The sequence below is a fragment of the Ammospiza caudacuta genome, chromosome 1 (assembly GCF_027887145.1).
Source record: "Ammospiza caudacuta isolate bAmmCau1 chromosome 1, bAmmCau1.pri, whole genome shotgun sequence".
NCBI classification, from domain to species: domain Eukaryota; kingdom Metazoa; phylum Chordata; class Aves; order Passeriformes; family Passerellidae; genus Ammospiza; species Ammospiza caudacuta.
The window spans coordinates 89,877,049-89,894,605 of record NC_080593.1 but is presented as its reverse complement, the minus strand read 5'-3'; the positions used below and the strand labels follow the sequence as shown (position 1 = coordinate 89,894,605).

The window sequence follows — 17,557 nt, the reverse complement described above, 5'->3', positions numbered from 1 at the left end:
AAAGTATTAGTGCTAATGTCTAAGGCCATGTCTGCAATATTTTGTTCTATTCTGGGTGATTCTGTTTAATTGAGATGAATCCAGACACAAACAGGTGGAGAACAGGAGAATTAAAATCAGTGGGTAATGGAAAACTTTAGCTGGAGGAAGGGGATTAGAAGAGCAGAATTTATTTAGTTTAGAGCATATATGATTTAGTTTAGTAAAAATAAAAAAGAGGACATTCTTGAAATTTGTAGGTAAATCAGCTAACATGGGCTGTGGAATACTGGCACAAAGGAAAGGGGCATAAACTTATAAATTGTATCTGCTTAAATTTGGTCTGGAAGTTAAAGGACATCTAGAGAAGACAATATTTGATTTTTTTTTTTTTTGTCTGAAGTTTCTTCTGGTTTCGGAAGCAGTTTCCTACACTAAAAAAAAGAATGTCATCTGGGCTGAAAGATTCCTTTCTTTTGTTCCTGTGGGAAGAACACTAGATATAAAATCCTGTAGGATGCCTAGTTTGGAATTGCAGAACATCAAGATTTAGTCTGGGAAGGCAAGGACTTCTCACAAGGCTTTAGGAGGGATATTTTTGTGAGGTGCTGGCAAAGTTAAATAGGGAAATACAGCACCTGTATAGATGTAACAACACATGGAAGGTCGGATCCTGGAGGTATGGAGAAAAATTGAGATGACAACACTGGTTGTGTGGAATGAGGATGTCAATGAGCAACATGAAGAAAGAAAATAAAGAACAAGACAGGGGAAGGAAACAGGGACCAAGAGAGAATAAACTATGGCCAGTGTAGATCAGCTCTCCTCAGAGCCCAGAAAAGAACCAGTGATTCCTGAATCGTGCCATTCTTCTGTTGATGCAAAATATCCATGAAACCTCGTGTTGCTTTATGCTGGACACGCAGGTCTGTATCTAATACTCCCTTAAACCCAGAGATCTGGGCAGCAGCCCTCATTATCCTCTCCCAAGTGGCGCCCACAGCTGTTACCACAATGCTTATGTTTAAAAATATTTATCTGGCTGATACAAAATCCCAACAAAAGCTAATAGGAGACTCACATTAGAAATTGACACTAGAAAACCTGTAGTGACCCAGTGAATAGTTATTTCAGTTGCTCTAAATTCAGGAACCTCTGAAAAAATCCTGGAGGCTGGGGAAAATCAGATATAAGAAAAACAACTCTCAGTTAATTTTGGTTTAAATAATGAACTGTGGAAAATATCACTTTATTCTTAATTGTGATTATGTTAGTTAAGGATATTTTCTACAAGACTAAGAGGGCTTGACATTTTTGTTACTATTTTGTTTTCGAAGAAAAAACTCCACTAAAATTATCTAGGTTTTATTTGCACTATTTAATATTTAGATTTCTTGAGCCCTACATTATGTCCTTAGTCTGGGGCTCCAAAACCAATTTCAATTAAAACCTGCACAATTTTCATGGGGCAGTTAAGTTCTATAGGTGACCCAAAAGTCTGAATTCTGGCAAAGAATAAGGTCACCTGCAACTTAGTTCAGGATTGTGCACAAACCTGCTGCAACACAAAATGCCCAAGATTCAGTATAAAAATGAGATAATTGGAGAGACAAAAATATGCTGTAAAAATTCTGAACATTCAGTTTTTATTGCATTTTTATTCACTGCTTTAGAAAAATTTTGAGATGTGTAAGGAAGTTGGGTTTTGTCGCCACAGGGAAGGCAATATCAGAAGGTTGGTAAATCTTTCTAAATTTCAGCATGACTAGAAATAGCCACAGGAGAATTACTGAATATCTCCAGCAAAATGATGACAGTTTATCATATGCCATCATCTACCTTCCTTTTATTTTCTGTCCTGTAAAGAAACACAGAAGCTTTAGCCAGGTAAAACTGATGAGATGGCCCTTTGTCCATGGGCACTTCACCCAGCAAGGCAATTTTCTGTTAGAGGGCAGAAAGAAATTACCATTTTTGAGATCTAAAGGAATTCTAGCATTTGTGCTCAGGCAGACCAGGTTCTGATATTAAGAATCAACTTTATGTATTAATTTTCCTTTGAAGTTACTTAATCCCCTTTATAATCTGACTAGGACTTGACATCTTGCATAGAGGGTGTATTTAAAAATAATTTTATTTTACTTCTATTTCTATCTTTGCACTGTTGCCTTCCATTTTAGTAATCTTCACATACTTATGTGAGATGGTTTTAATTTTTCTAAATGATTACCTGGAGCAGAATGAGAATATCTATGCCATAGGTATCCACATTACCTTTCTGTGATTAGAGAAACATTATGGGTGTCCCTGTTTTACATAAAAAGGGCCTATCTGTTATCCTTTTTTTCTTCAAACTTATCTTTATGGAGAGAGACGCTATTTTGATACTGCTGAACACAGAGACCACACGGTACACTTGTATTTCTCCTGGACACCTGCTCTCATGCAGTCTTGCTAGAATGGCTTTTCAGCCTTTGATTAAAGCAAAGTAAAACTCAAAGGATCAAAGGGTGGATCAAAACCATTGCTGCTTTTATGCACGCTAAACGGAGAGACAGCAGACACCTGACATCGGGGTTAGCACAGAAAGGAATAAAGTGTGCTTGCAAGTGTGGTACTAAAGGGTCACAGAATGCCATAGGGGGCCCAGGGTAGTGTTATTCCTGAAGATTGTTACCAAAGGTGGGATACCTGTGATATCCTGTGAGTGGCACAAACATAACTAGAGGCAAAATCCTGCAGATATGTCAATGAATTTATTACATAAGGTCTTAAATATAGAGAGGAGGGAAGAGACAGGGTTAGGAAACCAAATAGGCATCTATTCTGCTTTTCTTTTGGAATTATATTTTCATGCTTCATGTTGAAAATAAGTGTAGGAAATAGAGGTGTAATGGCATAGCAAGTAGAGCAAGTAGACGTGCCCGTGTGAGCTCTGGTTCATGGGATGTAATAGTAACAATGTACTGTAAGGGGTTGCTCTGTGGCTTGGCAAACTGAATATAAACCTCTCACAAAACTTAGACTTGCACTTTGCTTGCTAGCCTGTATCTTCTTTAGTGTGGCCTGTGCCAAACAGATAGGGTCTGTTTAGTTGCCTTCGGCCTGAAAACTGAATGAGAAATTGAAGAAGCTTTTTTTGAAGTAACTTTCCCTGCTCTGCCCTGTCTTGCTCTGAGTATTTATGCCTGTGTACTAAATCCATATAGCTTGGAAACACTGTCTAATACAGAGTTGCTCTGGTTCCTCTCTCTCTTTGTTTCCTTATGGCTACAATATTCAGTGGTTTAAGAGCAGGACATTAATTGTGTCATTGACTCCAAGAAGCAAGATCGGTTCCTAAAATTTCTTATTCCTGGCACTAGATTGTGCTGCTTTCAAACACGTCTTCCTTCTACAGTGAGGTGATTAAAAAGTAAAGATACCCCTTCTGTATTTAGGTCATGAGATTCAGCATAAGTATTTACAGATAGTGCCAAAGGCACAGAAAATTGGATGGGAAGGGCATCTGGGGAATTGTCTTCTACTCACTGTGTCTGTGGCTCTGGTGCTTAGTGATTTGCTACAGCCATGATTCCTATTTTTCCCATTTCTAGTTGTGCATGGTAATTTGGGGTGAAAAACCACCATGCCAGTACTGTTCCCAAGGAAGGCCTGGGAGAACTGATCACCTCTGAAAGGGGTGGTGAGCCCTCTTCCCTGGTGCCTTCCATTGCTTGCTGCAAAAATTCTACTAATGCAATGTTAAAAAAACAATAACAGAAAAAGCATATAAAAATTTCTGTGTATCTGATGACTGATCAGAAGAAAAATATATATCTTAACAAGGTAATTATTGGCAAAAACAATTCTAGCAATATTTATTCTTCAGTTTAAAAAAATTTGATGTTCAGCTCAACAGGTGCCAATATCTATGTAGTATTTAGACTCATCAGTTGATGAAATCCAGTAAAAAAGAAAGCATTATAGAGACAACAGCAACAATCTGTTTTGTGTTATCATTCCTGTTGCCTAATTTTTCAACAGTGAAAGCTTTAACAAAGCCTTTCAAAAAATTAATCACTACTTCTATTCTGCACATAGATAGAATGAGTTTGGTAAAATTAAACCCTGTGAGTGTCCAACTGTTTAAAGAAGTATTAATGAAAGGAATGGGATGGAAGAGGTAGTCATGTCAAAGGAATACCCTTATCACTACTACTCTCTTTGTAATCACATGTGGTATGGAAATGCAATTAGCCATTGTGAAGTTCTGGGGTTTTTTTGGTCAAAATTATTCTTGTTTTCCAAGAAAATAGTACACATGAACCCTATTCTTAGATTCAAAATATAAATTTCAGTGCAGTGGAGGACCTTTGAGGATAGTGGTATTGAATGAGTATTTTTACTTCCACTCTTTTTAATAGTCTCATTTTCTTGCTTTTAATATTGATCTACATTTTTATGTTATTTAACCTGAACCTAATTTCCTAATATTATAGGAGTTTAAAATTTTAACTCTAATAACTTTAGAAACGTTGGGGCCTGTATTACGTTGGAGATCAGACTACAAATTTAGAAGAGATGACTTGGCTTTTTTCTGGAATAAACAGGGGTGTGTTAAATAAACAGAGCATCACATGCATCTGGCCGTTTAGCACAGTGATGTTGTAAAAAGAGAAAAACCTTCAATAACTCAGCTGCTTTCAATGCTTCTTATTCATATGAGCAAACTCTTTAGTGCATGCCATGAACCATAAAAACCTGGAGACAGTAAGATTAATATACCTTAGGAAAGTAAGCGTTAACAAAATGTTTTATATATAAATTGCAGATTCACATGCATTCATTCTGCAATACACCTCACCAGACACCCACTGGAGTAGGACAGACTCTCAGTATGGCCATCAGTAAAATGCCATCAGGGGCTGTTTTTTAGCAGTCAGGGATCTGTTTCACTGTTCATCCAGCACACATGGCCGGGTCTGACTGGAGGAAGCAGCAGTAATTCAGGAAGTTAGTGACAGAGATGGAAGGACTCTCTCCATCCTCCTTCAGTATTTAGAGAATCTCCTCTTGAAAAGTCCTGAACAGAAGCAGAGCAAGGAGTGACAGGCATGCTCACAGACACACATTTTATAGAATCCAACTTCATCTGCAAGGGCTGAAGCCTAAGCATCTGCCTCAAGACATGCCTCAGAATTTGAAAGCCTTAACAGCATTTAGCTTGACCCTTGGCTGGCTAAAAGACATACTTGAGAAAAAAACTTAATCTCCTTTCCATCTATGCCCTCTAAGAAACAAATTCACAAAATTAATTTCTGCTGTTTCAGACTTGAAAACAGCTTTTCAATCCTAAAACAGTCCACAAAACAGAGAGCAGATATTTTAAAACATGAGGCTCCCTACAAGATTGCACCTTTTTTTCAGTGTAGCTGTTAAACTTTGTTGGATGCTGTGTTTATAAACTAAATTACTGAGGTTCATGCAAGCAACTTAGTAACTTAAAGAGCTGATTTAATGAATTTATGAATGAATGCATATAAAAGCAGTGGTGTAGCTTGGTAAATTCACCTCAACACTTAAAGTCTATTTTTGTTAGGCTAAATGCTTTTGAGAAAACCACATGACAAGCCAGTCTTGGATTAATTATCTTCAGCTGAAGAACCCTGCACCTTGGCAAGACCATGGTTCTCTAAGGTAAAAGGAGAAAGAAAATAATTTTCTATAAGGAAAAAGAAATACTGATCCCAAGCGAGTCAGATACTCCCAGTGTAGTTGCAGCACCATGAATTATTTCCCCGTTTCAGCTGTCCACACAAAATAGCAGTGTCCTGTGTTCATGCAGTACAGTTGCCACATTCAACTCATTCTCTGATAAACTGTAATGTCACATCTCTGTGGAAAGCCATAAGGAGCGTGTCATGGTCTGAGCAGAGTCTGAAGACTCTTCCAGCTGTCACTTCCAAGAAGGTAATGATTCATTCCCAAATAATTCAAAAGAGGTGACCGCTCATTTATTTTTTAATCATAAATTCTGCCACAATTTTAATTTAAGTTGTGCTCCAGGCCAGAGCTTACAAAGTTCTATCTTAGTTTGATAGGAGTTTAGCAAAGAGCTTTTTAAGACTGCTGGAGCAGTGCTTGGTTTTGGATCAGAGTCTAATTTGTTACTGAGTCCCAGGTGACTAAGGGTGTCCAATTCTGTCTTGCATATTTAGATTTTACCCACTTGCTTTAATTTTTGCAAAAATTGAAAAAGTAGCAGACAGACAGCCCAGGTATGCTGGTGTACTTGGGTTGTGTCTCACAAAATCTGGAATGATGCTTTTAACCACATGAAGCTATTTTTATGACTATCTATCTTTCTGCAGAAGGACATAGCACACAGTTCAGGAGGACAATGTGCTGCAGTTCATTGCTGAAGTTGAAATAACACTGGAAGTTCAACAGCTAATTTAGCTTGCTACTAGTTAGGAGTAATATAAAGTTCTTGACCCCATTTTTTAGCAATTGACGTAGCATCAACAAGGTGTTTGGGCAAAATGATGGCCATCCCTACTGGAAAAAACACATAAATGACAGATGTTACTTAGATACATAATCTTTTACCTGGACAAGATGAACTGTTAGATGAGCGACGTTCCATGCTGAGGTTTTGCACTGTGCTGGGCATGAGGGGCAGCTCTGAGCTCCACACAGCAATGCAGTATGAACAGCAGCAGTAATACACTTCCTTTTGGCATTATAACTTCAGATCTAGAATGTGAAAAAGTCCAGTTATTTTCCAGGTCTGATCCTAAAGCAGAGCATCAAGCAAGACTTTCCAAAGTCCCAGTAAACTTAAGCCAATAGCGAGCATAGCTAAAAAAAATCTCATTCCTTATTTATATATTTATAGCTTCTTATGCCTAATGTATAAAGTAAAAATCACTTTAAGTATAAGCAATCACACTCAGTATTAGTGAAATACAGATCCAACACACTGGTAACATACCTTCAAAGTAAACTCTAATATGTGTAGAAGTTTCAGGATAAGCATCAGAGCAGGGATGAGCTTTGCTTCATTCTGAAAAGTCATCCCTCTAATGGCTGTGTCTCTGAATCAGATATTTTAATCCTCTTAGAAGACTTAAAATGATCCACTCAGAGAGTTAGTTTGCCATTTCTATATTTAACTAACAGCAAAACTTTGACAGGAAATTAATTTTGTTCACAAAATTCTGGTCATGAAATCTCTCTTGATGAGAGAAATTTGTCCATACTGGCAACAAGGAAAGAAGACTTCTAAAGTTTAGGTTAAGATCTTTGAAGATGGGTGATGGATTTCCCTACCTTTGAAAATTCCAAGGGATTTGATATGTATGTAGGACAACAAAACATAAACCTGCATGAACTGCTCATTCAGATATGCTTGACAAAGCAGGCCCCTACTTTTATAAGCTTTTTAATTTTACTTGTATTAAAATTCAGTAATAAATATTGAATAATTACTCTGGCAGCCAATTCCATGATCATCTCACTTTGGTCCCAGAGTCAAGTGATAGTTACTAGATACAAGTAGTGCTATCTTGCTCCAACTCACTGGATTTTCCTCAAGTCACTTGCTGCGCACCTCTTTTCATGTCCACCTTGCTTGTGAACATTTACATGGGCATTTTTTTCTTTTGCCAGAATAAATACATAGCAAGTAGGACAGATTCACCCTGCAATGAACACGCAGCCCTGGAGTTGAAATTCTTCTTCAGTCACTGGTGCAATAGACCAACATTCTTTAGAAACTTTTTCCTGATTATACTGTCACCATGCAGAATTTACTATCACTTAAAATAGCAGTGAATGCCAGACTTCTGACCTACAAACCAGGACAGCGGTCCTTTGATTTTCCACCATTGATACAGTAATGTCATACTGTTATTTTTAAACACTTGGAATGTACCATGCCACCCAATCTGGTATTAGCAAATCTTGCCCAGGAGATTTCTTCTGCTGCCCCAGTGGAGCAGTTCATGCTGATTTTGCCTGTCTGTAGGTCAGCAATAGCATTTGAGATTCAATCAGGAAAAAGGAGGTTTTATTTTAAAATGTGCTTGGTTTCTAAATTTTTTTTAACATGATCATGAATGATTATTAGAAATAGCAGGTATATTTATGAAGATGAAGACATATATGAAAGAAATAAGGTCAATTAAGCTGAAATGAAACCAATTTTCCTCTGTTTGAGATAGTATCATGTTATCAATGGAAACAGTATTGCATTCAAAGAAAACCTGTAGCTTTTTTATGTCCCTCACTGAAGCCTGAAGATACTACAGAGATTTTACATACCAGTCTTTGAAAATAAAGTGCATGATCATTCAAATACTTTCCCATAATGCATTCACATAATTTGACTTAAATACTTACATAATTTATGATTACTGATTCACAACCAGATCTGGTTAAGCTAATTTTTAGTGACTTTACCCACAGAACTATAATTTACAGCCCCACTTACCCTTCAATTAAAGAAGTCAAATAACCCCAACACCTAAAACTAATGTATGGCTGCTAAGGCTAATGCTACGCCTGTTTAGTAAGCCTGACATCAGCCTTGGCTCTGGCACAAGCAGCACACTCAGCTTGGTTTCCTAAAGTGGCATCCTCAGACACACTGAGTCATCTCTGAACCTGTAGGTGAAGATGATAGTGATGACAGTGCTCCTGGAAACATTTCTAACTTCCCACTCAGTGAACAAAGCTCCCTGTTTTGTTTGGCAAGCACTGAGTGAGGTTACACTGAACCTCAGGGGAAGAAGGCTCTGAAAGACTGACATCTTCAGCAAAGATGTGAGCTTTTCTTGCCATTTCAGAGGGGTTTCAAAGCAACTCTGCTTTCTGGCCTTAAGTGACAGAATGACTCTCACTTGTTCAATGAGAAGTTAGAGCTACTGCTGAAGGAACTGCTGCTGTTTGTACTAATTTATGCTCCTGGTGGTGAGCATAGCAACTCCTGTGCAGTGGCTTTTTCTACAGCAGCAGTTGTTCCTGTCCTCCTGTCTTGAATTTCTGGTGATGCTTCTGCCTGCTGGGCTCTCTAGAGGATGGCTCTCTAATGCAGCAGTCCCAGCAGCAGCAGTTCCAGTTCTGTGCTTCCAGGCATTCTTGCCAGCAATATCATGGATCTGATTGTCTCCCTACAGACAAAAAATACTACAGTTTGAAAATCACCATCGTAGGTTTTGATACTGAACTCATGCCACTTGCAAACAAGGGATTTCTAAGTGAATCACTGGAACATGGTAAAACCTCCAGGGACTGGAGAAATCTACACAGGAACTGCAGGAATAAAAAAAAAAAAAAATCCCATACTGTGTCATTTTTCAGTCTGTACAGTTTTTGTGACATGGCATAATTCTTTAAAAATGTTTCCCTATTTTTGTAAAGACAGACCAGTCACAGCTCTCACAGGTTTTTCTTGTAACAGAGCTCCCCAATGAATCTCTCACATTAGCTTCACCTCAGCTATGTTTGACTCAGTTGTGAATCTTAAAGGATCAAGTCTCTTTTTAAACACCTTCCCAATCAAACAATGGAAGCGTATGAAAACTGCTGCAAAATTGATGTTTAGGTCATGCATGGCTCTACCATGTCAGTAGTTCAGTACCCATTGGTGAATTGACAATGGTTATCCAAATAAATTGATATAGAGATGTGCTCTGCTTGCTGAGACGCTGAACAAAGTATTTGAGCCTGTGCCTCCTGTCTCTAAAGCAGGGAGCTTCTCACACTTGCTCCTATATTTAGCGCAGATGGAGGATTTACACAGAACACTCACAGTAAACAGACTTATATGGCAGCAATAATCAGGGTTCCCAAAGTAAGTGTTGGTACTTAATGTTCCATGTGAACTGCAGAAATGTAGGTTACTCCAGAGAGAGTATTCTCTGATGTTATCCACTATTTGCAGAAACCCAATGGATGAAAGAATTTCCACTTCACAAAAATAAAGGAGTGGAGGACATTGTGCTTAGACTCCCTTGAGAAAATATGACATGGGTATAAAATCTCTCACTGCTTGTGCTTTACCCACAGGCCTTAATTAGGTCTGATGAAGGTTAATGACTACAAAGAGGTAAATCTCAAAGTTTTCAATAGCTAGATTTTATCTGAAAAAGCACCTTTTACTTCAGAGGCCTATTACTCTGTTCTCCTCAATAGAGCTTAATTAGGTGACCTGCTCCCAGGGCAAGCAGCCTAATGACCCCTCTGCTCAGCTTTGAAAGGGCTGTCTTCCAAGAGGCATCAGGAAATCCCTAACTCATATCTGCTGCTTTTTAGTTCTCAGAAGAAGGATTTCACTGCATTGCTGTGTCTGGTGAGTTCTCTCACACCCCTAGAAGATTTTAAGCATATTATTTAGATGACAAGGGCTGCTGTGTCCCTCTGCACCAGAGAGATTAAATGAACTGTCTTTTTTTTTCCTTTGTACAAGAAGCTTTGTCTTTGAGCATTTTCAGGGGTGTTTTCTTTTTCCAATCAAATTACTTCTATAATATCTGTTTAAAGTAATTGCTTTCCCTTGCATATACACTGCAGAATGCCAGAAAACAACTGGTGAGAGTGGCCTCCCTTCTGGACATTTAGCACTTTCATCCATAAAACACCTCACACATAAAAGCTATTCCTCAAAATGTTCTTGGAGGTAAAGCATTAGAGCTAGGTAAAAAACTCACTACCAACAGTTTAAAAAATTAGACCCCATTTTGCCTGTAAACTATTTCCAAGTCATTTCGATGTTTGCTTTTTTCCTTCCAGTCCCCATCTCTCCACTGCACTGTTTCCATGACATGTGGAAGTGGGATTTCTTGTGCTCTTCCTTAGGACATGTGGCACTCTATGATCCCTTGACCACATACAGAAATTTCATACATCAGAAATGGATACTGCTAGTGGTTCTTGTTAAAGTTCTTTGGTAAAACTGCATCATCTTAAGCGTACAGCTTGGTGGATAAGTTAATGAATTGCATGATGTTCAGTGAATGACTTCCCACTCCCAGAAACCACCCTGCTCATGGCCACACATTCCCACCTCTCCTTTTGGGCTGGCTCTGGTGATTGCCAGGCCTGTCTGTGAGCTGCCATGGACCTGCCTGGGAGCAGAAAGCAAAACCAGAGAGCAACTCTGGCTGGCTGAGTGCTGCGTGAGCAGGTTAAAGTGACTCATGGAAAAGAGCGAAGAGTGCCAGAGCTGGCACAAGGGGGAATGGTTGATCTGGGCAGTCAGGAGAGAGGCCAGGGAGTAAGGAAAGCAGGGCCAATAGTGGACAAGAAGACAGTGCCTCTTCTGAACGTGTCTCCCAGTCAGTTCTTTATGGTGATGGGGAAAAAATGACACTTTTCAGTTGCTTCCTTTGCACTGATAGGGGTGAGCGGTCTTAGTGTTGAAAGGAATGATGGATAAATAGGGAAATATAGTAAGAATATATAAAAGAAAATTTTTTATAATATTTTACCAACAGATCTCTTACCTCCTTTGCTAGAAGCAGGAAACTGTGTATTGTACTTTCTCATTTATTTGAGGAATCTTTGTCATCTGCTATTTTCCATGACCAGTCAATGCCCTCAAGGCTTTGCATTGCACCAACTCTGGTAGTCCTGAGACAGAAAATTCATGAATGCAAGACAGATGGGAAAATCCAGAGCTGAAGAAAGAAGCTGAAAAAGAAAGTAGTGAAGTGGATAATTTCCCAACAGCTCCTCATCATGTTGTGGATATAATTGAAAATCCAAAGTGTGGTTATGCATAATGTGAGGCCACATAGCTATCTATTGCTCTCTTTAGGCTTTTGCATGAAATTTTATTTACTTTTCTAGCTTATCAGCATAAATGCATGCAGAAAATAATTTTGTAAATCCTAAAGCAATTGCATGACAGCAAAAGTACTCAGTTAATTATATATTACTGGAAATATGTTGCTCTGGATTGATTGCCCTGTTTTGGAAAGCACTTGTACATTAAATATTTGATGAAGAATAACAATAGGAAGCAGGAAATCCAAAACCCAAGAGAAGAAATAAATCTGAAGGAAATAGAGTGAGGCAAATAAAAAGAAAAAATAAAAGAGCTTTTGTCTCCAGAAAAAAGCAGTGATTATTGTTTGTCAGTTGACTCAGACCAGGTTGTTGAGGATTTTGATTCAGAAGGTTGCTCAAACATGTCCCTGTGCATCTGAATAATTCCACTGGGACTACTTATATATTTAATTTAAACATGTATTTAAAATGCTTGCCTTCTGAAAGATATAGTACATAAAGACTGATTAACACTTCTTGGTGCCATGCTAAAACAGCCACATGTTCTGTGCCAGATGCAATTCTTAGAATTGCAGCATCTGGTCACATGTATATGTTCTGGTTTTTGTCTGCATTAGCAACATCTGCAAGTTTTGCTCCTTTTAGCTGGCAGTGAATCCAGTGCTCTATTTTGGGAATTACTCTGCTGCCAGAACACCCCTAGCAAACTACCTCCATTCGTAACAGGAGAGTTCATAATCTGTTCTTCTAAACTTTTTCTTAATTATAAAGAGCTTAAAACTGTGAATGGTACTATTAAGTCATTGAATCTCATTTTTTTTAGCTAATTACTAACATTATTTCTATTTTGGGGGGGTATATTTTCATCTTTGGAATTCAATCAGATTTTCTCCTACAAAGCCAAGTTTCATCATTATTCTCTGCTAAAGGCTGAATTTTAAAGCATGCCAATACAGCTGGCATGACATTGGCCTTCCTAATTCAAGGACACAAAGGCTTACCCTGAACGATAAGCAGAAAAAAAAAAATCACATTTGTTCTATTAATCAAGGTTTGGGAAGGGTTTTTTGTCAAATATGATTCATACTTGCCTCACAGCAAGGTCTCAGGGCAACTTGGTGTTTCCTGGAAGCCCTTTGGTCAGTAAGAGCTGAGCATTGAACCATGCAGTTTGTCACCTGCCACACTATTTACAGAGCCAATGGATGGGAACAACATAGTGTAGAGCAGAAACTGTCAATAATTCACACTCAGTGACTGCTGATATATAAGGTGTTGGCAGGAAAACTTCAGCAAGTCCCATCATTTCAGTTCATAAGCACTAACAGATTCTCTTTCTTTCAGCTCTTGAATCCTCCACAGATAATTTCTCCAACTACACATAAAAAAATTTAAAAATAAATAAAAATAAATAAGAAGAAATTTTTGGAAACCAGGAAGTACAGTGTTCCCTATAAACCTTGGAATTGTAATAGTTGGTGTGGCAGGAATGATGGAGCTCCTGCCTTCAGGAATAGAAGTTAACAAAGGAACAAGCTGTTCCTTGGGCAGAGGAAACAAAAAGCCTGGGTTTCAACATATCTTTCTTCCACTCTTTCACTCTCTTAGCTCTTTGAGTCTCTGATTACCCAAGAAAAATAAGATTGTCATTTTATTTGTCTTCTTTTGCAGTGGGAACTAACAGCCCTTTATCTTCTCACTTTGTTTTCACCAAACTCAGAGAATCTTTGTCAAATCTGATTGAAATTCAGCAATGGATTAGAAATCCGCTTGTACATACATGTGCGGAATGAGTGATGAAACAAGCTTCATTTCAGTGGGAGATCAAGCTAAAATCATCCCACTCAGTGAGATATTTCTGAAATTTTACTCTAGAAACCAAGGCAGTTCTGTCTGCCACAGAGAAAATGTCCACAATCAAAAGCAAACAGAAAACATCAACTAAGGCAACTCTTTATTTCATTAACTCAGTATGATGAGTATGAAAATTAGGGGTGAGAGGACACATTGCCACCTCACAGCACACAGAGTTTGTGCCATAAAAAAGTAAGCACGACTTAGCACAGCTGAGGGCAGTAGGCCCCATCCTCTAGGGTTGCCCACAGGGGATATCTCATACTCCATATGAGACCCAGAGTACGAGTGCTGGGATTGTTTGAGGCTCTGTGAAAGACCACAGCCTCATATGTTCACACAAATCTTGTCCAATGTCATCCTCATTTTCTGACAGTCTTAGCTTAATAATGACTTTTAGACAGGGCTTGAATGAAAGATGCTTTATAATATCCTGCCAAGTCCTGAGTGACTCCACTGAAGGTTTCCTCATGTCTTTGATGACAGATCCCTGGCTATGTAAAAATCTTTCTTGATTAGTGAAGTCAGCTGCTGTTGGGATGATTTGGGTGGATTTATTTCCTCTTTTAAATTCAAATTACCTCCAAATAAGTTTTCAAGGCACTGCCTATAGATTAAAGGATAGGAGGAATGTGACACAGAATATTTCAGTAGAAGATTTTCCACAGAAAACTAATCACTTGGGATTCTAGTTCTGTTAAATGAGTTATCCTAACAAACTCAGAAGTTTTAGCTGCAGTATATCTCTGACCCCAAAAGTTACTGAACACATTCAGCATTCCATAGAGGGCAGCTCAAAAAGGGCACCCTGTGCCTCATAAGGAGCATTTAGGATGTTGGAAGTCACACCTTTTGTGCTCTCATGCCTTATCCATGGTTCAGCTTTCCTTCTGCCCCATCCAGGAAGTCTTTTCTCATTAAGACTTGGGCAGCAGGATAGGTTCAGCAGGACTTGGGAGGTCTCATAGCAGGTTAGTGAGGCTGACTGCCCATCAGCAGCTCTGAGTCCCTCACTCCCAGGCATCTGCTGGGGTGGGCAACTAAGCAGGTGGGCTGAGGGGATGGCTGAAACCAAGAAAGATCCTTGGCAGATGTAAGGAAACTGTGATGGCAGAGGAGCTACACTGTTGTCATCTTATTGCAAAAGTTCCTTACCTTCTTGGTGAGTTCTCACAGCCATCTCCTCACAGCACTGACTCCTTATTCACAGCACAGCCAACAAACCCCAACTCTTTCCTCACCCACTCTTTTATGGCACTCATCCTCATTGGACACAGCTGTGGCCTGTTAAGGGCAGGCCTACTCCTAATCTTTGGTAATTAGTGCAGCTGCAATCTCCTCAGAGATTGCCTTCTGCACTATCTTTATTTTCTTACATTCCATCCCCCCACAATACACATGTGCCACAGTGGCAAAGAAACTAAAGGAGAGAGGTTGGCAGCTGGAGACCTGACAGTGAGAAGATCAGGAAGAGGAACAGCAGAGGTTCTCTGCAAGCACATGAAAAGGAGAAAGCAGGTTTAGATATTCACTTTTTCAAGGACCTGTATATGCGAGTCACAGGCTCATTTTGTTTTTACATCTTTTGGAAATTCAGAGCTGTGAATGAATTGTTATATGACACTCTTCTAGCCTCTTGGTTTATTTTGTTTAAAGAACAGGTTTAAAAAGAGGCATCTCTTTTGGCAGTTTGAGAATAAAGAAGGACTGCATTTAAAATATATATTTTAACAGGAAGGAGGCAGTAAATAACAAACATATCCATTGGTTTGTGCTCCCATACATAATAGAAATATTGAGTACATTTTTGTATAGGTTAAGAAATAGTGAAATTTCTTCTATCGTAAAATTTTCTCATGCCAGTTTGAACACGTTTTATGAACTAACTTTAGGGCTCTACGTAAATCTGCTCAGTATTCTGAGAAAGGAGAGGTTTATTAATCTGGGAAAAGTGTCTTTGCTTAGAGCTAACTTTAGAATCTGTTTAAAATAGGAATTTTTAACAAATGAATAGTATTCCCTCAGTTGCCCTTAGATTAGCTCTCTTTCATAGGTACTGGGCACAGCCAGTACATTTTCAGTCCTGGAAAAAAGTTTTTACATCCCTGAACAGATATTAAACATGATCAGCATAACATCAGTGAATCTGACAAGATTCAGCCCACACAGTTTGTTCCTCCAGAGCTGACAGAGCTCTTGCCTGCCCTTATATCCCAAACTAATCAAAAAGAAAGACTGAATGAGCTCTCACGACTGAAGCAAATGAAGTTAAATACTGGATAATTTTAACAAAAATAATAAGGTTTCAGTCATCAGTGAACATACCAATTCTGCTGAAATGAAATTTCTCAGTGAGCCAAGCACAAGGCATGTTTAATTCAATATTATTGCCAAATCTTGACTGGCTGTGGAGAGCCCTATCTTCATATCATAAAACCAAGCATACTCCAGCCTCATGTAGGGATTCTGTCACTTGCATAATCTTGCAAATGTACCTGCTTTTAAAGGGTGCTGCCATTGTCAGGTTTCAAGAAGGGTTTGTCATGAATCTGAATGCATGTTATACTGATTTGGTGATTTAAAATTCAAGCCTATGGATATGCCTAATTCTTTTACACTGTGGCATGATTTTAATTGTTTGATTTTTTTAAATTTTCTTAGTGAAATTGAGTAAATTAGCTTGATACTATTTTAGTAGGAACATAATGTTAATTGTGTAATTCATAGAAGACTGGCGAATTAAGGGCCTTTAGCTGTTCCTTTGGATCTTTGCCATTTGAACCCACTGGTTTCCCAGTCTTGACAGTCATGCAGGTGGGTTATACAATGTTGGCTGTTGTGTAATGCTGCATTTTCCTTTTAGTCTTCCCCAAGCTAAAGCTAAAGGATATGCAAGAGGCAGAACCTTACCAAGTCATAGCTCATCTCATGCTTTTGTCATGCCAGACCCACCCTGATCCCAAAAGTCATCATGTAGTGGGAAGGCACACAGACTTCCTATTAGCATCATATCTGCAAAATCCTGTGCAGAATCCTGACAGACTGGTTTGTGCTATGGATTTCAGCACTGGCATTAAGCTTGATAATAACACGTTTGCATAAGGCAAGGGCAAGATGCTTGCGGCTGATTCCATGTGAGACCCAGGTCCTTTTGTCCTTCTTCTTTATCTCTCATGGCCATGTGTGCTGGTTTTGGTTCATTTTCTTCACAGTGGATGGTATGGGGTTATGCTTTGTATTCATGCTGGACACAGGATTGATAAAATAGAGATGATTTTGTTATCAATGAGCAGAACTTAGAGCCAAGGCCCTTCATGGGTTTCCCCACTGCTGATGAGGAAGTTGTGGCTGTATGGGGTGTTGAGAGGAGCCACATCCAGGAGAGGTGACTCAAACTGACCAAAGGAGCATTCCAGAACATATGACATCACACCTAGCATATAAATGGGGGGGGGGGGGGAAGAGGAAGCACAGGGATGTGTTTGGAGTGATGACGTTTGTCTTCCCAAGTAACTGTACCATGTAATGGAGCCCTGCTTTCCTGGGGATAGGTGGATAGCTGTCTGCCCATGGAAAGCAGTGAATTCCTTGTTTTGCTTTATTTGTGTGCATGGCTTTTGCTTTGTGCATTAAACTGTCTTAAGCCACAAGTTGTTCAGCTTTTCCCCTTCCTATTGTCTCCCCAGTCCTGCTGGTTGGGGAGTGAGTGAGCGGCTGCTCAGTGCTTGGTGGCAGGTTGGGGTTAAACTCTGGCACCATGATTTTCTATGCCTTTGTAGAGCTCTCATCCTTCATACTTCATGCTGAACCAGAGGAGCCACCATGGTTAGCCTGTGTACAGCCATCAACCTCACTTTCACATAACCATCTTATACCCATATTCAAAACTTTCCAATGTTTTCTTCTCCCAGTGTTTTGGTGTCTTCTGCTATTCTAAGACATTTCATTC

General features: G+C 39.1%; 1 long non-coding RNA gene across 1 annotated transcript; it reads right to left on the bottom strand.

Moving 5' to 3' along the window:
- Positions 1 to 4,093: 4,093 nt before the first annotated feature.
- On the bottom strand, positions 4,094 to 11,590 carry LOC131567377 (uncharacterized). Its single transcript, XR_009275640.1, has 3 exons — positions 11,469 to 11,590; positions 6,571 to 6,717; positions 4,094 to 5,044 (listed from the first exon to the last, which is right to left on the bottom strand). It is a non-coding gene; the product is annotated as an uncharacterized LOC131567377 (long non-coding RNA).
- Positions 11,591 to 17,557: the final 5,967 nt, after the last annotated feature.